The sequence below is a fragment of the Leucopleurus acutus genome, assembly GCF_964270905.1.
Source record: "Leucopleurus acutus genome assembly, chromosome: 12".
Lineage (NCBI taxonomy): Eukaryota > Metazoa > Chordata > Mammalia > Artiodactyla > Delphinidae > Leucopleurus > Leucopleurus acutus.
Window position 1 is genome coordinate 26,819,043 of NC_139154.1, and position 24,097 is coordinate 26,843,139.

Consider the following 24,097-nt stretch of genomic DNA (forward strand, 5'->3'; position numbering starts at 1 on the left):
TGAGGGGAAGGCTTCGGGGAAGGGTTAGGGTTAGGGTTCAGGCTAGGGTTAGGATTAGGGGACGGGGACGGTTTAGGGTCCAGGTGAGGGTACGACAACGGTATAGGGGGAGCGTACGTGTGAGGGCGTGGGTTAGTGTGAGCGTATGGGTTAGGATTAGGGGACGGGTGAGGGGAAAGCTTCGGGGAAGGGTTAGGGTTAGGGTTCGGGCTAGGGTTAGGGTTAGGGGACGGGGACGGTTTAGGGTCCAGGTCAGGGTACGACAACGGTTTAGGGGGAGTGTACGTGTGAGGGCGTGGGTTAGTGTGGGCGTACGGGTTAGGATTAGGGGACGGGTGAGGGGAAGGCTTCGGGGAAGGGTTAGGGTTAGGGTTCGGGCTAGGGTTAGGGTTAGGGGACGGGGACGGTTTAGGGTCCAGGTGAGGTTACGACAACGGTTTAGGGGGAGCGTACGTGTGAGGGCGCGGGTTAGTGTGATCGTATGGGTTAGGATTAGGGGACGGGTGAGGGGAAAGCTTCGGGGAAGGGTTAGGGTTAGGGTTCGGGCTAGGGTTAGGGTTAGGGAATGGGGACGGTTTAGGGTCCAGGTGAGGGAACGACAACGGTTTAGGGGGAGCGTACGTGTGAGGGCCTGGGTTAGTGTGAGCGTACGGGTTAGGATTAGGGGACGGGTGAGGGGAAGGCTTCGGGGAAGGGTTAGGGTTAGGGTTCGGGCTAGGGTTAGGGTTAGGGGACGGGGACGGTTTAGGGTCCAGGTGAGGGTACGACAACAGTTTAGGGGGAGCGTACGTGTGAGGGCGTGGGTTAGTGTGAGCGTTCGGGTTAGGATTAGGGGACGGGTGAGGGGAAGGCTTCGGGGAAGGGTTAGGGTTAGGGTTTGGGCTAGGGTTAGGGTTAGGGGACGGGGACGGTTTAGGGTCCAGGTGAGGGTACGACAACGATTTAGGGGGAGTGTACGTGTGAGGGCGTGGGTTAGTGTGAACGTAATGGTTAGGATTAGGGGACGGGTGAGGGGAAGGCTTCGGGGAAGGGTTAGGTTTAGGGTTCGGGCTAGGGTTAGGGTTAGGGTACGGGGGCGGTTTAGGGTCCAGGTGAGGGTACGACAACGGTTTAGGGGGAGCGTATGTGTGAGGGCGCGGCTTAGTGTGAGCGTATGGGTTAGCATTAGGGGATGGGTGAGGGGAAGGCTTCGGTGAAGGGTTAGGGTTAGGGTTCGGGCTAGGGTTAGGGTTAGGGAATGGGGACGGTTTAGGGTCCAGCTGAGTGTACTACAACGGTTTAGGGGGAGCGTATATGTGAAGACGCGGGTTATTGTGAGCGTACGGGTTAGGATTAGGGGACGGGTGAGGCGAAGGCTTCGGGGAAGGGTTAGGGTTAGGGTTCGAGCTAGGGTTAGGGTTAGGGGACGGGGACGGTTTAGGATCCAGGTGTCGGTATGACAACGGTTTAGGGGGAGCGTACGTGTGAGGGCGTGGGTTAGTGTGAGCGTACGGATTAGGATTAGGGGACGGGTGAGGGGAAGGCTTCGGGCAAGTGTTAGGGTTAGGGTTCGGGCTAGGGTTAGGGTTAGGGGACGGGGACGGTTTAGGGTCCAGGTGAGGGTACAACAACGGTTTAGGGGGAGCGTACGTGTGAGGCCGCGGGTTAGTGTGAGTGTACGGTTTAGGATTAGGGGACAGGTGAGGGGAAGGCTTCGGGGAAGGGTTAGGGTTAGGGTTCAGGCTAGGGTTCGGGTTAGGGGACGGGGACGGTTTAGGGTCCAGGTGAGGGTACGAGAACGGTTTAGGGGGAGCGTACGTGTGAGGGCACGGGTTAGTGTGAGCGTACGGGTTAGGATTAGGGGACGGGTGAGGGGAAGGCTTCGGGGAAGGGTTAGGGTTAGGGTTCGGGCTAGGGTTAGGGTTAGGTGACAGGGACTGTTTAGGGTCCAGGTGAGGTTATGACAACGGTTTAGGGGGAGTGTACGTGTGAGGGCGCGGGTTAGTGTGAGCTTACGGGTTAGGATTAGGGGACGGGTGAGGGGAAGGCTTCGGGGAAGGGTTAGGGTTAGGGTTCGGGCTAGGGTTAGGGTTAGGGGATGGGGACGGTTTAGGGTCCAGGTGAGGGTACGACAACGGTTTAGGGGGAGCGTACGCGTGAGGGCGCAGGTTAGTGTGAACGTATGGGTTAGGATTAGGGGACGGGTGAGGGGAAGGCTTCGGGGAAGGGTTAGAGTTAGGGTTCGGGCTAGGGTTAGGGTTAGGGGACGGGGACGGTTTAGGGTCCAGGTGAGGGTACGACAACGGTTTAGGGGGAGCGTACGCGTGAGGGCGCAGGTTAGTGTGAGCTTAAAGGTTAGGATTAGGGGACGGATGAGGGGAAGGCTTCGGGGAAGGGTTAGGGTTAGGGTTCGGTCTAGGGTTAGGGTTAGGGGCCGGGGACGGTTTAGGGTCCAGGTGAGGGTACGACAACGGTTTAGGGGGAGCGTACGTGTGAGGGCGCGGGTTAGTGTGGGCGTACGGGTTAGGATTAGGGTACGGGTAAGTGGAAGGCTTCGGGGAAGGGTTAGGGTTAGGGTTCGGGCTAGGGTTAGGGTTAGGGGACGGGGACGGTTTAGGGTCCAGGTGAGGGTACGACAACAGTTTAGGGGGAGCGTACGTGTGAGGGCGTGGTTTAGTGTGAGCGTAGGGGTTAGGATTAGGGGACGGGTGAGAGGAAGGCTTCGGGGAAGGGTTAGGGTTAGGGTCGGGGTAGGGTTAGGGTTAGGGGACGGGGACGGTTTAGGGTCCAGGTGAGGGTACGACAACGGTTTAGGGGGAGCGTACGTGTGAGGGCATGGGTTAGGGTGGGCGTACGGGTTAGGATTAGGAGACGTGTGAGGGGAAGGCTTCGGGGAAGGGTTAGGGTTAGGGTTCGGGCTAGGGTTAGGGTTAGGGGACAGGGACGGTTTAGGGTCCAGGTGAGGGTACGACAACGGTTTAGGGGGAGCATACGCGTGAGGGCGCGGGTTAGTGTGAGCGTACGGGTTAGGATTAGGGGACGGGTGAGGGGAAGGCTTCGGGGAAGTGTTAGGGTTAGGGTTCGGGCTAGGGTTAGGGTTAGGGGACGGGGACGGTTTAGGGACCAGGTGAGGGTACGACAACGGTTTAGGGGGAGCGTACGCGTGAGGGCGCAGTTTAGTGTGAGCGTACGGTTTAGGATTAGGGGACGGGTGAGGGGAAGGCTTCGGGGAAGGGTTAGGCTTAGGGTTCAGGCTAGGGTTAGGGTTAGGGGACGGGGACGGTTTAGGGTTCAGGTGAGGGTACGACAACGGTTTAGGGGGAGCGTACGTGTGAGGGCGCGGGTTAGTGTGGGCGTACGGGTTAGGATTAGGGGACGGGTGAGGGGAAGGCTTCGGGGAAGAGTTAGGCTTAGGGTTCGGGCTACGGTTAGGGTTAGGGGACGGGGACGGTTTAGGGTCCAGGTGAGGGTACGACAACGGTTTAGGGGGAGCGTACGTGTGAGGCCGCGGGTTAGTGTGAGCGTAAGGGTTAGGATTAGCGGACGGGTGAGGGGAAGGCTTCGGGGAAGGGTTAGGGTTAGGGTTCGGTCTAGGGTTAGGGTTAGGGGCCGGGGACGGTTTGGGGTCCAGGTGAGGGTACGACAACGGTTTAGGGGGAGCGTACGTGTGAGGGCGCGGGTTAGTGTGGGCGTATGGGTTAGGATTAGGGGACGGGTGAGTGGAAGGCTTCGGGGAAGGGTTAGGGTTAGGGTTCGGGCTAGGGTTAGGGTTAGGGGACGGGGCCGGTTTAGGGTCCAGGTGAGGGTACGACAACGGTTTACGGGGAGCGTACGTGTGAGGGCGCGGGTTAGTGTGAGCGTACAGGTTAGGATTAGCGGACGGGTGAGTGGAAGGCTTCGGGGAAGGGTTAGGGTTAGGGTTCGGGCTAGGGTTAGGGTTAGGGGACGATGACGGTTTAGGGTCCAGGTGAGGGTACGACAACGGTTTAGGGGGAGCGTACGTGTGAGGGCGCGGGTTAGTGTTGGCGTAAGGGTTAGGATTAGGGGACGGGTGAGGGGAAGGCTTCGGGGAAGGGTTAGGGTTAGGGTTCGGTCTAGGGTTAGGGTTAGGGGCCGGGGACGGTTTAGGGTCCAGGTGAGGGTACGACAACGGTTTAGGGGGAGCGTACGTGTGAGGGCGCGGGTTAGTGTGGGCGTATGGGTTAGGATTAGGGGACGGGTGAGTGGAAGGCTTCGGGGAAGGGTTAGGGTTAGGGTTCGGGCTAGGGTTAGGGTTAGGGGACGGGGCCGGTTTAGGGTCCAGGTGAGGGTACGACAACGGTTTACGGGGAGCGTACGCGTGAGGGCGCGGGTTAGTGTGAGCGTACAGGTTAGGATTAGCGGACGGGTGAGGGGAAGGCTTCGGGGAAGCGTTAGGGTTAGGGTTCGGGCTAGGGTTAGGGTTAGGGGACGGGGACGGTTTAGGGTCCAGGTGAGGGTACGACAACGGTTTAGGGGGAGCGTACGTGTGAGGGCGCGGGTTAGTGTGAGCGTACGGGTTAGGATTAGGGGACGGGTGAGGGGAAGGCTTCGGGGAAGGGTTAGGGTTAGGGTTCGGGCTAGGGTTAGGGTTAGGGGACGGGGACGGTTTAGGGTCCAGGAGAGGGTACAACAACGGTTTAGGGAGAGCGTACGTGTGAGGGCGTGGGTTAGTGTTGGCGTTCGGGTTAGGATTAGGGGACGTGTGAGGGGAAGGCTTCGGGGAAGTGTTAGGGTTAGGGTTCGGACTAGGGTTAGGGTTAGGGGACGGGGACGGTTTAGGGTCCAGGTGAGGGTACGACAACGGATTAGGGGGAGCGTACGTGTGAGGCCGCGGGTTAGTGTGAGTGTACGGGTTAGGATTAGGGGACAGGTGAGGGGAAGGCTTCGGGGAAGGGTTAGGGTTAGGGTTCAGGCTAGGGTTAGGGTTAGGGGACGGGGACGGTTTAGGGTCCAGGTGAGGGTACGAGAACGGTTTAGGGGGAGCGTACGTGTGAGGGCACGGGTTAGTGTGAGCGTACGGGTTAGGATTAGGGGACGGGTGAGGGGAAGGCTTCGGGGAAGGGTTAGGGTTAGGGTTCGGGCTAGGGTTAGGGTTAGGTGACAGGGACTATTTAGGGTCCAGGTGAGGGTATGACAACGGTTTAGGGGGAGTGTACGTGTAAGGGCGCGGGTTAGTGTGAGCTTACGGGTTAGGATTAGGGGACGGGTGAGGGGAAGGCTTCGGGGAAGGGTTAGGGTTAGGGTTCGGGCTAGGGTTAGAGTTAGGGGACGGGGACGGTTTAGGGTCCAGGTGAGTGTACGACAACGGTTTAGGGGGAGCGTACGCGTGAGGGCGTGGGTTAGTGTGAACGTACGGGTTAGGATTAGGGGACGGGTGAGGGGAAGGCTTCGGGGAAGGGTTAGAGTTAGGGTTCGGGCTAGGGTTAGGGTTAGGGGACGCGGACGGTTTAGGGTCCAGGTGAGGGTACGACAACGGTTTAGGGGGAGCGTACGCGTGAGGGCGCGGGTTAGTGTGAGCGTAAGGGTTAGGATTAGGGGACGGGTGAGGGGAAGGCTTCGGGGAAGGGTTAGGGTTAGGGTTCGGTCTAGGGTTAGCGTTAGGGGCCGGGGACGGTTTACGGTCCAGGTGAGGGTACGACAACGGTTTAGGGGGAGCGTACGTGTGAGAGCGCGGGATAGTGTGGGCGTACGGGTTAGGATTAGGGGACGGGTAAGTGGAAGGCTTCGGGGAAGGGTTAAGGTTAGGGTTCGGGCTAGGGTTAGGGTTAGGGGACGGGGACGGTTTAGGGTCCAGGTGAGGGTACGACAACAGTTTAGGGGGAGCGTACGTGTGAGGGCGCGGTTTAGTGTGAGCGTAGGGGTTAGGATTAGGGGACGGGTGAGAGGAAGGCTTCGGGGAAGGGTTAGGGTTAGGGTTCGGGGTAGGGTTAGGGTTAGGGGACGGGGACGGTTTAGGGTCCAGGTGAGGGTACGACAACGGTTTAGGGGGAGCGTACGTGTGAGGGCATGGGTTAGTGTGGGCGTACGGGTTAGGATTAGGAGACATGTGAGGGGAAGGCTTCGGGGAAGGGTTAGGGTTAGGGTTCGGGCTAGGGTTAGGGTTAGGGGACAGGGACGGTTTAGGGTCCAGGTGAGGGTACGACAACGGTTTAGGGGGAGCGTACGCGTGAGGGCGCGGGTTAGTGTGAGCGTACGGGTTAGGATTAGGGGACGGGTGAGGGGAAGGCTTCGGGGAAGTGTTAGGGTTAGGGTTCGGGCTAGGGTTAGGGTTAGGGGACGGGGACGGTTTAGGGACCAGGTGAGGGTACGACAACGGTTTAGGGGGAGCGTACGCGTGAGGGCGCGGGTTAGTGTGAGCGTACGGGTTAGGATTAGGGGACGGGTGAGGGGAAGGCTTCGGGGAAGGGTTAGGCTTAGGGTTCAGGCTAGGGTTAGGGTTAGGGTACGGGGACGGTTTAGGGTCCAGGTGAGGGTACGACAACGGTTTAGGGGGAGCGTACGTGTGAGGGCGCGGGTTAGTGTGAGCGTACGGGTTAGGATTAGGGGACGGGTGAGGGGAAGGCTTCGGGGAAGTGTTAGGCTTAGGGTTCGGGCTACGGTTAGGGTTAGGGGACGGGAACGGTTTAGGGTCCAGGTGAGGGTACGACAACGGTTTAGGGGGAGCGTACGTGTGAGGCCGCGGGTTAGTGTGAGTGTACGGGTTAGGATTAGGGGACGGGTGAGGGGAAGGCTTCGGGGAAGGGTTAGGGTTAGGGTTCGGGCTAGGGTTAGGGTTAGGGGACGAGGATGGTTTAGGGTCCAGGTGAGGGTACGAAAACGGTTTAGGGGAGCGGACGTGTGAGGGCGCGGGTTAGTGTGGGCGTAAGGGTTAGGATTAGGGGACGGGTGAGGGGAAGGCTTCGGGGAAGGGTTAGGGTTAGGGTTCGGGCTAGGGTTAGGGTTAGGGGACGGGGACGGTTTAGGGTCCAGGTGAGGGTACGACAACGTTTTAGGGGGATCGTACGTGTTAGAGCGCGGGTTAGTGTGAGCGTACGGGTTAGGATTAGGGGACGGGCGAGGGGAAGGCTTCGGGGAATGGTTAGGGTTAGGGTTCGGGCTACGGTTAGGGTTAGGGGACGGGGACGGTTCAGGGTCCAGGTGAGGGTACGACAACGGTTTAGGGGGAGCGTACGCGTGAGGGCGCTGGTTAGTGTGGGCGTAAGGGTTAGGATTAGGGAACGGGTGAGGGGAAGGCTTCGGGGAAGGGTTAGGGTTAGGGTTCGGGCTAGGGTTAGGGTTAGGGGACGGGGATGGTTTAGGGTCCAGGAGAGGGTACGACAACGGTTTAGGGGGAGCGTACGTGTGAGGGCGCGGGTTAGTGTGGGCGTAAGGGTTAGGATTAGGGGACGGGTGAGGGGAAGGCTTCGGGGAAGGGTTAGGGTTAGGGTTCGGGCTAGGGTTAGGGTTAGGGGACGGGGCCGGTTTAGGGTGCAGGTGAGGGTTCGACAACGGTTTAGGGGGAGCGTACGCGTGAGGGCGCGGGTTAGTGTGAGCGTACAGGTTAGGATTAGGGGACGGGTGAGGGGAAGGCTTCGGGGAAGGGTTAGGGTTAGGGTTCGGGCTAGGGTTAGGGTTAGGGGACGGTGACGGTTTAGGGTCCAGGTGAGGGTACGACAACGGTTTAGGGGGAGCGTACGTGTGAGGGCGCGGGTTAGTGTTGGCGTAAGGGTTAGGATTAGGGGACGGGTGAGGGCAAGGCTTCGGGGAAGGGTTAGGGTTAGGGTTCGGGCTACGGTTAGGGTTAGGGGACGGGGACGGTTTAGGGTCCAGGTGAGGGTACGACAACGGTTTAGGGGGAGCGTACGCGTGAGGGCGTGGGTTAGTGTGAGCGTACGGGTTAGGATTAGGGGACGGGTGAGGGGAAGGCTTCGGGGAAGGGTTAGGGTTAGGGTTGGGCTAGGGTTAGGGTTAGGGGACGGGGACGGTATAGGGTCCAGGTGAGGGTACAACAACGGTTTAGGGGGAGCGTACGTGTGAGGGCGTGGGTTAGTGTTGGCGTTCGGGTTAGGATTAGGGGACGGGTGAGGGGAAGGCTTCGGGGAAGTGTTAGGGTTAGGGTTCGGAGGAGGGTTAGGGTTAGGGAACGGGGACGGTTTAGGGTCCAGGTGAGGGTACGACAACGTTTTAGGGGGAGCATACGTGTGAAGGCGCAGGTTAGTGTGAGCGTACGGGTTAGGATTAGGGGACGGGTGAGGGGAAGGCTTCGGGGAAGTGTTAGGGTTAGGGTTCGGGCTAGGGTTAGGGTTAGAGGACGGGGACGGTTTAGGATCCAGGTGAGGGTACGACAAAGGTTTACGTGGAGCGTACGTGTGAGGGCGCGGGTTAGTGTGAGCGTACGGGTTAGGATTAGGGGACGGGTGAGGGGAAGGCTTCGGGGAAGGGTTAGGGTTAGGGTTCGGGCTAGGGTTAGGGTTAGGGGACGGGGACGGTTTAGGGTCCAGGTGAGGGTACGACAACGGATTAGGGGGAGCGTACGTGTGAGGCCGCGGGTTAGTGTGAGTGTACGGGTTAGGATTAGGGGACGGGTGAGGGGAAGGCTTCGGGGAAGGGTTAGGTTTAGGGTTCAGGCCAGGGTTAGGGTTAGGGGACGGGGACGGTTTAGGGTCCAGGTGAGGGTACGAGAACGGTTTAGGGGGAGCGTACGTGTGAGGGCGTGGGTTAGTGTGAGCGTACGGGTTAGGATTAGGGGACGGGTTAGGGGAAGGCTTCGGGGAAGGGTTAGGGTTAGGGTTCGGGCTAGGGTTAGGGTTAGGGGACGGGGACGGTTTAGTGTTCAGGTGAGGGTACGACAACGTTTTAGGTGGAGCGTACGTGTGAGGGCGCGGGTTAGTGTGAGCGTACGGGTTAGGATTAGGGGACGGGTGAGGGGAAGGCTTCGGGGAAGGGTTAGGGTTAGGGTTCGGGCTAGGGTTAGGGTTAGGGGACAGGGACGGTTTAGGGTCCAGGTGAGGGTACGACAACGGTTTACGGGGAGCGTATGCGTGAGGGCGCGGGTTAGTTTGAGCGGACGGGTTAGGATTAGGGGACGGGTGAGGGGAAGGCTTCGGGGAAGGGTTAGGGTTAGGGTTCGGGCTAGGGTTAGGGTTAGGCGAAGGGGACAGTTTAGGGTCCAGGTGAGGGTACGACAACAGTTTAGCGGGAGCGTACGTGTGAGGGCGCAGATTACTGTGAGCGTACGGGTTAGGATTAGGGGACGGGTGAGGGGAAGGCTTCGGGGAAGTGTTAGGGTTAGGGTTCGGGCTAGGGTTAGGGTTAGGGGATGGCGACGTTTTAGGGTCCAGGTGAGGGTAGAACAACGGTTTAGGGGGAGCGTACGTGTGAGGGCGCAGGTTAGTGTGACCGTACGGGTTAGGATTAGGGGACGGGTGAGGGGAAGGCTTCGGGGAAGGGTTAGGGTTAGGGTTCGGGCTAGGGTTAGGGTTAGGGGACGGGGACGGTTTAGGGTCCAGGTGAGGGTACGACAACGGTTTAGGGGGAGCGTACGTGTGAGGGCGCGGGTTAGTGTGAGCGTACGGGTTAGGATTAAGGGACGGGTGATGGGAAGGCTTCGGGGAAGGGTTAGGGTTAGGGTTCGGGCTAGGGTTAGGGTTAGGGTACGGGGACGGTTTAGGGTCCAGGTGAGGGTACGACAACTGTTTACATGGAGCGTACGTGTGAGGGCGCGGGTTAGTGTGAGCGTACGGGTTAGGATTAGGGGACGGGTGAGGGGAAGGCTTCGGGGAAGGGTTATGGTTAGGGTTCGGGCTAGGGTTAGGGTTAGGGGACGGGGACGGTTTAGTGTCCAGGTGAGGGTACGACAACGGTTTAGGGGGAGCGTACGTGTGAGGGCGCGGGTTAGTGTGAGCGTACGGGTTAGGATTAGGGGACGGGTGAGGGGAAGGCTTCGGGGAAGGGTTAGGGTTAGGGTTCGCGCTAGGGTTAGGGATAGGGGAAGGGGACGGTTTAGGGTCCAGGTGAGGTTACGACAACGGTTTAGGGGGAGCGGACGTGTGAGGGCGCGGGTTAGTGTGAGCGTACGGGTTAGGATTAGGGGACGGGTGAGAGGAAGGCTTCGGGGAAGGGTTAGGGTTAGGGTTCGGGGTAGGGTTAGGGTTAGGGGACGGGGACGGTTTAGGGTCCAGGTGAGGGTACGACAACGGTTTAGGGGGAGCGTACGTGTGAGGGCGTGGGTTAGTGTGGGCGTACGGGTTAGGATTAGGAGACGGGTGAGGGGAAGGCTTCGGGGAAGGGTTAGGGTTAGGGTTCGGGCTAGGGTTAGGGTTAGGGGACGGGGACGGTTTAGGGTCCAGGTGAGGGTACGACAACGGATTAGGGGGAGCGTACGTGTGAGGTCGCGGGTTAGTGTGAGTGTACGGGTTAGGATTAGGGGACGGGTGAGGGGAAGGCTTCGGGGAAGTGTTAGGGTTAGGGTTCAGGCTAGGGTTAGGGTTAGGGGACGGGGACGGTTTAGGGTCCAGGTGAGGGTACGAGAACGCTTTAGGGGGAGCGTACGTGTGAGGGCACGGGTTAGTGTGAGCGTACGGGTTAGGATTAGGGGACGGGTGAGGGGAAGGCTTCGGGGAAGTGTTAGGGTTAGGGTTCGGGCTAGGGTTAGGGTTAGGTGACAGGGACTGTTTAGGGTCCAGGTGAGGGTATGACAACGGTTTAGGGGGAGTGTACGTGTGAAGGCGCGGGTTAGTGTGAGCTTACGGGTTAGGATTAGGGGACGGGTGAGGGGAAGGCTTCGGGGAAGGGTTAGGGTTAGGGTTCGGGCTAGGGTTAGGGTTAGGGGACGGGGACGGTTTAGGGTCCAGGTGAGGGTACGACAACGGTTTAGGGGGAGCGTACGCGTGAGGGCGCAGGTTAGTGTGAGCGTACGGGTTAGGATTAGGGGACGGGTGAGGGGAAGGCTTCGGGGAAGGGTTAGAGTTAGGGTTCGGGCTAGGGTTAGGGTTAGGGGACGGGGACGGTTTAGGGTCCAGGTGAGGGTACGACAACGGTTTAGGAGGAGCGTACGCGTGAGGGCGCAGGTTAGTGTGAGCGTATGGGTTAGGATTAGGGGACGGGTGAGGGGAAGGCTTCGGGGAAGGGTTAGGGTTAGGGTTCGGTCTAGGGTTAGGGTTAGGGGCCGGGGACGGTTTAGGGTCCAGGTGAGGGTACGACAACGGTTTAGGGGGAGCGTACGTGTGAGCGTGCGGGTTAGTGTGGGCGTACGGGTTAGGATTAGGGGACGGGTAAGTGGAAGGCTTCGGGGAAGGGTTAGGGTTAGGGTTCGGGCTAGGGTTAGGGTTAGGGGACGGGGACGGTTTAGGGTCCAGGTGAGGGTACGACAACGGTTTAGGGGGAGCGTACGTGTGAGGGCGCGGATTAGTGTGAGCGTAGGGGTTAGGATTAGGGGACGGGTGAGAGGAAGGCTTCGGGGAAGGGTTAGGGTTAGGGTTCGGGGTAGGGTTAGGTTTAGGGGACGGGGACGGTTTAGGGTCCAGGTGAGGGTACGACAACGGTTTAGGGGGAGCGTACGTGTGAGGGCGCGGGTTAGTGTGGGAGTACGGGTTAGGATTAGGGGACGGGTGAGGGGAAGGCTTCGGGGAAGAGTTAGGGTTAGGGTTCGGGCTACGGTTAGGGTTAGGGGACAGGGACGGTTTAGGGTCCAGGTGAGGGTACGACAACGGTTTAGGGGGAGCGTACGTGTGAGGCCGTGGGTTAGTGAGAGTGTACGGGTTAGGATTAGGGGACGGTTGAGGGGAAGGCTTCGGGGAAGGGTTAGGGTTAGGGTTCGGGCTAGGGTTAGGGTTAGGGGACGGGGATGGTTTAGGGTCCAGGTGAGGGTACGACAACGGTTTAGGGGAGCGTACGTGTGAGGGCGCGGGTTAGTGTGGGCGTAAGGGTTAGGATTAGGGGACGGGTGAGGGGAAGGCTTCGGGGAAGGGTTAGGGTTAGGGTTCGGGCTAGGGTTAGGGTTAGGGGACGGGGCCGGTTTAGGGTCCAGGTGAGGGTACGACAACGGTTTAGGGGGAGCGTACGCGTGAGGGCGCGGGTTAGTGTGAGCGTACGGGTTAGGATTAGGGGACAGGTGAGGGGAAGGCTTCGGGGAAGGGTTAGGGTTAGGGTTCGGGCTAGGGTTAGGGTTAGGGGACCGTGACGGTTTAGGGTCCAGGTGAGGGTACGACAACGATTTAGAGGGAGCGTACGTGTGAGGGCGCGGTTTAGTGTTGGCGTAAGGGTTAGGATTAGGGGACGGGTGAGGGGAAGGCTTCGGGGAAGGGTTAGGGTTAGGGTTCGGGCTAGGGTTAGGGTTAGGGGACGGGGACGGTTTAGGGTCCAGGTGAGGGTACGACAACGGTTTAGTGGGAGCGTATGCGTGAGGGCGCGGGTTAGTTTGAGCGTACGGGTTAGGATTAGGGGACGGGTGAGGGGAAGGCTTCGGGGAAGGGTTAGGGTTAGGGTTCGGGCTAGGGTTAGGGTTAGGGGACGGGGACGGTTTAGGGTACAGGTGAGGGTACGACAACGGTTTAGGGGGAGCGTACGTGTGAGGGCGCGGGTTAGTGTGGGCGTACGGGTTAGGATTAGGAGACTGGTGAGGGGAAGGCTTCGGGGAAGGGTTAGTGTTAGGATTCGGGCTAGGGTTAGGGTTAGGGGACGGGGACGGTTTAGGGTCCAGGTGAGGGTACGACAACGGTTTAGGGGGAGCGTACGTGTGAGAGCGTGGGTTAGTGTGGGCGTACGGGTTAGGATTAGGGGACGGGTGAGGGGAAGGCTTCGGGGAAGGGTTAGGGTTAGGGTTCGGGCTAGGGTTAGGGTTAAGGGCCGGGGACGGTTTAGGGTCCAGGTGAGGGTACGACAACGGTTTAGGGGGAGCGTACGTGTGAGGGCGCGGGTTATTGTGAGCGTACGGGTTAGGATTAGGGGACGGATGAGGGGAAGGCTTCGGGGAAGGGTTAGGGTTAGGGTTCGGGCTAGGGTTAGGGTTAGGGGACGGGGACGGTTTAGGGTCCAGGTGAGGGTACGACAACGTTTTAGGGGGAGCGTATGTGTGAGGGCGAGGGTTAGTGTGAGCGTACGGGTTAGGATTGGGGACGGGTGAGGGGAAGGCTTCGGGGAAGGGTTAGGGTTAGGGTTCGGGCTAGGGTTAGGGTTAGGGGACGGGGACGGTTTAGGGTCCAGGTGAGGGTACGACAACGGTTTAGGGGGAGCGTACGTGTGAGGGCGCGGGTTAGTGTGAGCGTACGGGTTAGGATTAGGGGACGGGTGAGGGGAAGGCTTCGGGGAAGGGTTAGGGTTAGGGTTCGGGCTAGGGTTAGGGTTAGGGGACGGGGATGGTTTAGGGTCCAGGAGAGGGTAAGACAACGGTTTAGGGGGAGCGTACGTGTGAGGGTGCGGGTTAGTGTGGGCGTAAGGTTTAGGATTAGGGGACGGGTGAGGGGAAGGCTTCGGGGAAGGGTTAGGGTTAGGGTTCGGGCTAGGGTTAGGGTTAGGGGACGGGGACGGTTTAGGGTCCAGGTGAGGGTACGACAACGGTTTAGGGGGAGCGTACGCGTGAGGGCGCGGGTTAGTGTGAGCGTACAGGTTAGGATTAGGGGACGGGTGAGGGGAAGGCTTCGGGGAAGGGTTAGGGTTAGGGTTCGGGCTAGGGTTAGGGTTAGGGGACGGTGACGGTTTAGGGTCCAGGTGAGTGTACGACAACGGTTTAGGGGGAGCGTACGTGTGAGGGCGCGGGTTAGTGTTGGCGTAAGGGTTAGGATTAGGGGACGGGTGAGGGGAAGGCTTCGGGGAAGGGTTAGGGTTAGGGTTCGGGCTAGGGTTAGGGTTAGGTGACGGGGACGGTTTAGGGTCCAGGTGAGGGTACGACAACGTTTTAGGAGGAGCGTACATGTGAGAGCGCGCGTTAGTGTGAGCGTACGGGTTAGGATTAGGGGACGGGTGAGGGGAAGGCTTCGGGGAAGGGTTAGGGTTAGGGTTCGGGCTAGGGTTAGGGTTTGGGGACGGGGACGGTTTAGGTTCCAGGGGAGGGTACGACAACGGTTTAGGGGGAGCGTACGTGTGAGGGCGCGGGTTAGTGTGAGCGTACGGGTTAGGATTAGGGGACGGGTGATGGGAAGGCTTCGGGGAAGGGTTAGGGTTAGGGTTCGGGCTAGGGTTAGGGTTAGGGGACGGGGACGGTTTAGGGTCCAGGTGAGGGTACGACAACGGTTTAGGGGGAGCGTACGTGTGAGGGCGCGGGTTAGTGTGAGCGTACGGGTTAGGATTAGGGGACGGGTGAGTGGAAGGCTTCGGGGAAGGGTTAGGGTTAGGGTTCGGGCTAGGGTTAGGGTTAGGGGACGGGGACGGTTTAGGGTCCAGGTGAGGGTACGACAACGGTTTAGGGGGAGCGTACGTGTGAGGGCGTGGATTAGTGTGAGCGTACGGGTTAGGATTAGGGGACGGGTGAGGGTAAGGCTTCGGGCAAGGGTTAGGTTTAGGATTCGGGCTAGGATTAGGATTATTGGACGGGGACGGTTTAGGGTCCAGTTGAGGTTACGACAACGGTTTAGGGGGAGCGTACGTGTGAGCGTGCAGGTTAGTGGGAGCGTACGGGTTAGGATTAGGGGACGGGTGAAAGGAAGGCTTCGGGGAAGTGTTAGGGTTAGGGTTCGGGCTAGGGTTAGGGTTAGGGGACGGGGACGGTTTATGGTCCAGGTGAGGGTATGACAATGGTTTAGGGGGAGCGTACGTGTGAGGGCGCGGGTTAGTGTGAGCTTACGGGTTAGGATTAGGAGACGGGTGAGGGGAAGGCTTCGGGGAAGGGTTAGGGTTAGGGTTCGGGCTAGGGTTAGGGTTAGGGGATTGGGACGGTTTAGGGTCCAGGTGAGGGTACGAAAACGGTTTAGGGGGAGCGTACGTGTGAGGGCGCGGGTTAGTGTGAGCCTATGGGTTAGGATTAGGGGACAGGTGAGGGGAAGGCTTCGGGGAAGGGTTAGGGTTAGGGTTCGGGCTAGGGTTAGGGTTAGGGGACGGGGATGGTTTAGGGTCCAGGTGAGGGTACGACAACGGTTTAGGGGGAGCGTACGTGTGAGGGCGCGGGTTAGTTTGAGCGTATGGGTTAGGATTAGGGGACGGGTGAGGGGAGGGCTTCGGGGAAGGGTTAGGGTTAGGGTTCGGGCTAGGGTTATTGTTAGGGGACGGGGACGGTTTAGGGTCCAGGTGAGGGTACGACAACGGTTTAGGGGGAGCGTACGTGTGAGGGCGCGGGTTAGTGTGAGCCTACGGGTTAGGATTAGGGGACGTGTGAAGGGAAGGCTTCGGGGAAGGGTTAGGGTTAGGGTTCGAGCTAGGGTTAGGGTTAGGGGAAGGGGATGGTTTAGGGTCCAGGTTAGGGTACGACAACGGTTTACGGGGAGCGTACGTGTGAGGGCGCGGGTTAGTGTGAGCGTACGGGTTAGGATTAGGGGACGGGTGAGGGGAAGGCTTCGGGGAAGGGTTAGGGTTTGGGTTCGGGCTAGGATTAGGGTTAGGGGACAGGGACGGTTTAGGGTCCAGGTGAGGTTACGACAACGGTGGAGGGGGAGCGTACCTGTGAGCGTGCGGGTTAGTGTGATCGTACGGGTTAGGATTAGGGGACGGTTGAGGGGAAGGCTTCGGGGAAGGGTTAGGGTTAGGGTTCGGGCTACGGTTAAGGTTAGGGTACGGGGACGGTTTAGGGTCCAGGTGAGGGTACGACAACGGTTTAGGAGGAGCGTACTTGTGAGTGCGAGGGTTAGTGTGAGCGTACGGGTTAGGATTAGGGGACGGGTGAGGGGAAGGCTTCGGGGAAGGGTTAGGGTTAGGGTTCGGGCTAGGGTTAGGGTTAGGGGACGGGGACGGTTTAGGGTCAAGGTGAGGGTACGACAACGGTTTAGGGGTTGCGTACGTGTGAGGGTGCTGGTTAGTGTGAGCATACGGGTTAGGATTAGGGGACGGGTGAGGGGAAGGCTTCGGGGAAGGGTTAGGGTTAGGGTTCGGGCTAGGGTTAGGGTTAGGGGACGGGGACGGTTTATGGTCCAGGTGAGGGTATGACAACGGTTTAGGGGGAGCGTACGTTTGAGGGCGCGGGTTAGTGTGAGCTTACGGGTTAGGATTAGGAGACGGGTGAGGGGAAGGCTTCGGGGAAGGGTTAGGGTTAGGGTTCGGGCTAGGGTTAGGGTTAGGGGATGGGGACGGTTTAGGGTGCAGGTGAGGGTACGACAACGGTTTAGGGGGAGCGTACGTGTGAGGGCGCGGGTTAGTGTGGGCGTACGGGTTAAGATTAGGGGACGGGTGAGGGGAAGGCTTCGGGGAAAGGTTAGGGTTAGGGTTCGGGCTAGGGTTAGGGTTAGGGGACGGGGACGGTTTAGGGTCCAGGTGAGGGTACGACAACGGTTTAGGGGGAGCGTACGTGTGAGGGCGCGGGTTAGTGTGAGCATACGGGTTAGGATTAGGGGACGGGTGAGGGGAAGGCTTCGGGGAAGGGTTAGGGTTAGGGTTCGGGCTAGGGTTAGGGTTAGGGGACGGGGACGGTTTAGGGTCCAGGTGAGGGTACGACAACGGTTTAGGGGGAGCGTACGTGTGAGGGCGCGGGTTAGTGTGAGCGTACGGGTCAGGATTAGGGGACGGGTGAGGGGAAGGCTTCGGGGAAGGTTTAGGGTTAGGGTTCGGGCTAGGGTTAGGGTTAGGGGACGGGGACGGTTTAGGGTCCAGGTGAGGGTACGACAACGGTTTAGGGGGAGCGTACGTGTGAGGGCACGGGTTAGTTTGAGCGTACGGGTTAGGATTAGGGGACGGGTGAGGGGAAGGCTTCGGCGAAGGGTTAGGGTTAGGGTTCGGGCTAGGGTTAGGGTTAGGGGACGGGGACGGTTTAGGGTCCAGGTGAGAGTTCGACAACGGTTTAGGGGGAGCGTACGTGTGAGGGCGCGGGTTAGTGTGGGCGTACGGGTTAGGATTAGGGACGGGTGAGGGGAAGGTTTCGGGGATGGGTTATGGTTAGGGTTCGGGCTAGGGTTAGGCTTAGGGGACGGGGACGGTTTAGGGTCCAGGTGAGGGTACGACAACGGTCTAGGGGGAGCGTACGTGTGAGGGCGCGGGTTAGTGTGAGCGTACGGGTTAGGATTAGGGGATGGGTGAGGGGAAGGCTTCGGGGAAGGGTTAGGGTTAGGGTTCGGGCTAGGGTTACGGTTAGGGGACGGGGACGGTTTAGGGTCCAGGTGAGGGTACGACAACGGTTTAGGGGGAGCGTACGTGTGAGGGCACGGGTTAGTGTGGGCGTAAGGGTTAGGATTAGGGGACGGGTGAGGGGAAGGCTTCGGGGAAGGGTTAGGGTTAGGGTTCAGGCTAGGGTTAGGGTTAGGGTACGGGGGCGGTTTAGGGTCCAGGTGAGGGTACGACAACGGTTTAGGGGGAGCGTATGTGTGAGGGCGCGGCTTAGTGTGAGCGTATGGGTTAGCATTAGGGGATGGGTGAGGGGAAGGCTTCGGTGAAGGGTTAGGGTTAGGGTTCGGGCTAGGGTTAGGGTTAGGGAATGGGGACGGTTTAGGGTCCAGCTGAGTGTACTACAACGGTTTAGGGGGAGCGTATATGTGAAGACGCGGGTTATTGTGAGCGTACGGGTTAGGATTAGGGGACGGGTGAGGCGAAGGCTTCGGGGAAGGGTTAGGGTTAGGGTTCGAGCTAGGGTTAGGGTTAGGGGACGGGGACGGTTTAGGATCCAGGTGTCGGTATGACAACGGTTTAGGGGGAGCGTACGTGTGAGGGCGCGGGTTAGTGTGAGCGTACGGATTAGGATTAGGGGACGGGTGAGGGGAAGGCTTCGGGCAAGTGTTAGGGTTAGGGTTCGGGCTAGGGTTAGGGTTAGGGGACGGGGACGGTTTAGGGTCCAGGTGAGGGTACAACAACGGTTTAGGGGGAGCGTACGTGTGAGGCCGCGGGTTAGTGTGAGTGTACGGTTTAGGATTAGGGGACAGGTGAGGGGAAGGCTTCGGGGAAGGGTTAGGGTTAGGGTTCAGGCTAGGGTTCGGGTTAGGGGACGGGGACGGTTTAGGGTCCAGGTGAGGGTACGAGAACGGTTTAGGGGGAGCGTACGTGTGAGGGCACGGGTTAGTGTGAGCGTACGGGTTAGGATTAGGGGACGGGTGAGGGGAAGGCTTCGGGGAAGGGTTAGGGTTAGGGTTCGGGCTAGGGTTAGGGTTAGGTGACAGGGACTGTTTAGGGTCCAGGTGAGGTTATGACAACGGTTTAGGGGGAGTGTACGTGTGAGGGCGCGGGTTAGTGTGAGCTTACGGGTTAGGATTAGGGGACGGGTGAGGGGAAGGCTTCGGGGAAGGGTTAGGGTTAGGGTTCGGGCTAGGGTTAGGGTTAGGGGATGGGGACGGTTTAGGGTCCAGGTGAGGGTACGACAACGGTTTAGGGGGAGCGTACGCGTGAGGGCGCAGGTTAGTGTGAACGTATGGGTTAGGATTAGGGGACGGGTGAGGGGAAGGCTTCGGGGAAGGGTTAGAGTTAGGGTTCGGGCTAGGGTTAGGGTTAGGGGACGGGGACGGTTTAGGGTCCAGGTGAGGGTACGACAACGGTTTAGGGGGAGCGTACGCGTGAGGGCGCAGGTTAGTGTGAGCTTAAAGGTTAGGATTAGGGGACGGATGAGGGGAAGGCTTCGGGGAAGGGTTAGGGTTAGGGTTCGGTCTAGGGTTAGGGTTAGGGGCCGGGGACGGTTTAGGGTCCAGGTGAGGGTACGACAACGGTTTAGGGGGAGCGTACGTGTGAGGGCGCGGGTTAGTGTGGGCGTACGGGTTAGGATTAGGGTACGGGTAAGTGGAAGGCTTCGGGGAAGGGTTAGGGTTAGGGTTCGGGCTAGGGTTAGGGTTAGGGGACGGGGACGGTTTAGGGTCCAGGTGAGGGTACGACAACAGTTTAGGGGGAGCGTACGTGTGAGGGCGTGGTTTAGTGTGAGCGTAGGGGTTAGGATTAGGGGACGGGTGAGAGGAAGGCTTCGGGGAAGGGTTAGGGTTAGGGTCGGGGTAGGGTTAGGGTTAGGGGACGGGGACGGTTTAGGGTTCAGGTGAGGGTACGACAACGGTTTAGGGGGAGCGTACGTGTGAGGGAATGGGTTAGGGTGGGCGTACGGGTTAGGATTAGGAGACGTGTGAGGGGAAGGCTTCGGGGAAGGGTTAGGGTTAGGGTTCGGGCTAGGGTTAGGGTTAGGGGACAGGGACGGTTTAGGGTCCAGGTGAGGGTACGACAACGGTTTAGGGGGAGCATACGCGTGAGGGCGCGGGTTAGTGTGAGCGTACGGGTTAGGATTAGGGGACGGGTGAGGGGAAGGCTTCGGGGAAGTGTTAGGGTTAGGGTTCGGGCTAGGGTTAGGGTTAGGGGACGGGGACGGTTTAGGGACCAGGTGAGGGTACGACAACGGTTTAGGGGGAGCGTACGCGTGAGGGCGCAGTTTAGTGTGAGCGTACGGTTTAGGATTAGGGGACGGGTGAGGGGAAGGCTTCGGGGAAGGGTTAGGCTTAGGGTTCAGGCTAGGGTTAGGGTTAGGGGACGGGGACGGTTTAGGGTTCAGGTGAGGGTACGACAACGGTTTAGGGGGAGCGTACGTGTGAGGGCGCGGGTTAGTGTGGGCGTACGGGTTAGGATTAGGGGACGGGTGAGGGGAAGGCTTCGGGGAAGAGTTAGGCTTAGGGTTCGGGCTACGGTTAGGGTTAGGGGACGGGGACGGTTTAGGGTCCAGGTGAGGGTACGACAACGGTTTAGGGGGAGCGTACGTGTGAGGCCGCGGGTTAGTGTGAGCGTAAGGGTTAGGATTAGCGGACGGGTGAGGGGAAGGCTTCGGGGAAGGGTTAGGGTTAGGGTTCGGTCTAGGGTTAGGGTTAGGGGCCGGGGACGGTTTAGGGTCCAGGTGAGGGTACGACAACGGTTTAGGGGGAGCGTACGTGTGAGGGCGCGGGTTAGTGTGGGCGTATGGGTTAGGATTAGGGGACGGGTGAGTGGAAGGCTTCGGGGAAGGGTTAGGGTTAGGGTTCGGGCTAGGGTTAGGGTTAGGGGACGGGGCCGGTTTAGGGTCCAGGTGAGGGTACGACAACGGTTTACGGGGAGCGTACGTGTGAGGGCGCGGGTTAGTGTGAGCGTACAGGTTAGGATTAGCGGACGGGTGAGGGGAAGGCTTCGGGGAAGGGTTAGGGTTAGGGTTCGGGCTAGGGTTAGGGTTAGGGGACGATGACGGTTTAGGGTCCAGGTGAGGGTACGACAACGGTTTAGGGGGAGCGTACGTGTGAGGGCGCGGGTTAGTGTTGGCGTAAGGGTTAGGATTAGGGGACGGGTGAGGGGAAGGCTTCGGGGAAGGGTTAGGGTTAGGGTTCGGTCTAGGGTTAGGGTTAGGGGCCGGGGACGGTTTAGGGTCCAGGTGAGGGTACGACAACGGTTTAGGGGGAGCGTACGTGTGAGGGCGCGGGTTAGTGTGGGCGTATGGGTTAGGATTAGGGGACGGGTGAGTGGAAGGCTTCGGGGAAGGGTTAGGGTTAGGGTTCGGGCTAGGGTTAGGGTTAGGGGACGGGGCCGGTTTAGGGTCCAGGTGAGGGTACGACAACGGTTTACGGGGAGCGTACGCGTGAGGGCGCGGGTTAGTGTGAGCGTACAGGTTAGGATTAGCGGACGGGTGAGGGGAAGGCTTCGGGGAAGCGTTAGGGTTAGGGTTCGGGCTAGGGTTAGGGTTAGGGGACGGGGACGGTTTAGGGTCCAGGTGAGGGTACGACAACGGTTTAGGGGGAGCGTACGTGTGAGGGCGCGGGTTAGTGTGAGCGTACGGGTTAGGATTAGGGGACGGGTGAGGGGAAGGCTTCGGGGAAGGGTTAGGGTTAGGGTTCGGGCTAGGGTTAGGGTTAGGGGACGGGGACGGTTTAGGGTCCAGGAGAGGGTACAACAACGGTTTAGGGGGAGCGTACGTGTGAGGGCGTGGGTTAGTGTTGGCGTTCGGGTTAGGATTAGGGGACGTGTGAGGGGAAGGCTTCGGGGAAGTGTTAGGGTTAGGGTTCGGACTAGGGTTAGGGTTAGGGGACGGGGACGGTTTAGGGTCCAGGTGAGGGTACGACAACGGATTAGGGGGAGCGTACGTGTGAGGCCGCGGGTTAGTGTGAGTGTACGGGTTAGGATTAGGGGACAGGTGAGGGGAAGGCTTCGGGGAAGGGTTAGGGTTAGGGTTCAGGCTAGGGTTAGGGTTAGGGGACGGGGACGGTTTAGGGTCCAGGTGAGGGTACGAGAACGGTTTAGGGGGAGCGTACGTGTGAGGGCACGGGTTAGTGTGAGCGTACGGGTTAGGATTAGGGGACGGGTGAGGGGAAGGCTTCGGGGAAGGGTTAGGGTTAGGGTTCGGGCTAGGGTTAGGGTTAGGTGACAGGGACTATTTAGGGTCCAGGTGAGGGTATGACAACGGTTTAGGGGGAGTGTACGTGTAAGGGCGCGGGTTAGTGTGAGCTTACGGGTTAGGATTAGGGGACGGGTGAGGGGAAGGCTTCGGGGAAGGGTTAGGGTTAGGGTTCGGGCTAGGGTTAGAGTTAGGGGACGGGGACGGTTTAGGGTCCAGGTGAGTGTACGACAACGGTTTAGGGGGAGCGTACGCGTGAGGGCGTGGGTTAGTGTGAACGTACGGGTTAGGATTAGGGGACGGGTGAGGGGAAGGCTTCGGGGAAGGGTTAGAGTTAGGGTTCGGGCTAGGGTTAGGGTTAGGGGACGCGGACGGTTTAGGGTCCAGGTGAGGGTACGACAACGGTTTAGGGGGAGCGTACGCGTGAGGGCGCAGGTTAGTGTGAGCGTAAGGGTTAGGATTAGGGGACGGGTGAGGGGAAGGCTTCGGGGAAGGGTTAGGGTTAGGGTTCGGTCTAGGGTTAGGGTTAGGGGCCGGGAACGGTTTACGGTCCAGGTGAGGGTACGACAACGGTTTAGGGGGAGCGTACGTGTGAGAGCGCGGGATAGTGTGGGCGTACGGGTTAGGATTAGGGGACGGGTAAGTGGAAGGCTTCGGGGAAGGGTTAAGGTTAGGGTTCGGGCTAGGGTTAGGGTTAGGGGACGGGGACGGTTTAGGGTCCAGGTGAGGGTACGACAACAGTTTAGGGGGAGCGTACGTGTGAGGGCGCGGTTTAGTGTGAGCGTAGGGGTTAGGATTAGGGGACGGGTGAGAGGAAGGCTTCGGGGAAGGGTTAGGGTTAGGGTTCGGGGTAGGGTTAGGGTTAGGGGACGGGGACGGTTTAGGGTCCAGGTGAGGGTACGACAACGGTTTAGGGGGAGCGTACGTGTGAGGGCATGGGTTAGTGTGGGCGTACGGGTTAGGATTAGGAGACATGTGAGGGGAAGGCTTCGGGGAAGGGTTAGGGTTAGGGTTCGGGCTAGGGTTAGGGTTAGGGGACAGGGACGGTTTAGGGTCCAGGTGAGGGTACGACAACGGTTTAGGGGGAGCGTACGCGTGAGGGCGCGGGTTAGTGTGAGCGTACGGGTTAGGATTAGGGGACGGGTGAGGGGAAGGCTTCGGGGAAGTGTTAGGGTTAGGGTTCGGGCTAGGGTTAGGGTTAGGGGACGGGGACGGTTTAGGGACCAGGTGAGGGTACGACAACGGTTTAGGGGGAGCGTACGCGTGAGGGCGCGGGTTAGTGTGAGCGTACGGGTTAGGATTAGGGGACGGGTGAGGGGAAGGCTTCGGGGAAGGGTTAGGCTTAGGGTTCAGGCTAGGGTTAGGGTTAGGGTACGGGGACGGTTTAGGGTCCAGGTGAGGGTACGACAACGGTTTAGGGGGAGCGTACGTGTGAGGGCGCGGGTTAGTGTGGGCGTACGGGTTAGGATTAGGGGACGGGTGAGGGGAAGGCTTCGGGGAAGTGTTAGGCTTAGGGTTCGGGCTACGGTTAGGGTTAGGGGACGGGAACGGTTTAGGGTCCAGGTGAGGGTACGACAACGGTTTAGGGGGAGCGTACGTGTGAGGCCGCGGGTTAGTGTGAGTGTACGGGTTAGGATTAGGGGACGGGTGAGGGGAAGGCTTCGGGGAAGGGTTAGGGTTAGGGTTCGGGCTAGGGTTAGGGTTAGGGGACGGGGCCGGTTTAGGGTGCAGGTGAGGGTTCGACAACGGTTTAGGGGGAGCGTACGCGTGAGGGCGCGGGTTAGTGTGAGCGTACAGGTTAGGATTAGGGGACGGGTGAGGGGAAGGCTTCGGGGAAGGGTTAGGGTTAGGGTTCGGGCTAGGGTTAGGGTTAGGGGACGGTGACGGTTTAGGGTCCAGGTGAGGGTACGACAACGGTTTAGGGGGAGCGTACGTGTGAGGGCGCGGGTTAGTGTTGGCGTAAGGGTTAGGATTAGGGGACGGGTGAGGGCAAGGCTTCGGGGAAGGGTTAGGGTTAGGGTTCGGGCTACGGTTAGGGTTAGGGGACGGGGACGGTTTAGGGTCCAGGTGAGGGTACGACAACGGTTTAGGGGGAGCGTACGCGTGAGGGCGTGGGTTAGTGTGAGCGTACGGGTTAGGATTAGGGGACGGGTGAGGGGAAGGCTTCGGGGAAGGGTTAGGGTTAGGGTTGGGCTAGGGTTAGGGTTAGGGGACGGGGACGGTATAGGGTCCAGGTGAGGGTACAACAACGGTTTAGGGGGAGCGTACGTGTGAGGGCGTGGGTTAGTGTTGGCGTTCGGGTTAGGATTAGGGGACGGGTGAGGGGAAGGCTTCGGGGAAGTGTTAGGGTTAGGGTTCGGAGGAGGGTTAGGGTTAGGGAACGGGGACGGTTTAGGGTCCAGGTGAGGGTACGACAACGTTTTAGGGGGAGCATACGTGTGAAGGCGCAGGTTAGTGTGAGCGTACGGGTTAGGATTAGGGGACGGGTGAGGGGAAGGCTTCGGGGAAGTGTTAGGGTTAGGGTTCGGGCTAGGGTTAGGGTTAGAGGACGGGGACGGTTTAGGATCCAGGTGAGGGTACGACAAAGGTTTACGTGGAGCGTACGTGTGAGGGCGCGGGTTAGTGTGAGCGTACGGGTTAGGATTAGGGGACGGGTGAGGGGAAGGCTTCGGGGAAGGGTTAGGGTTAGGGTTCGGGCTAGGGTTAGGGTTAGGGGACGGGGACGGTTTAGGGTCC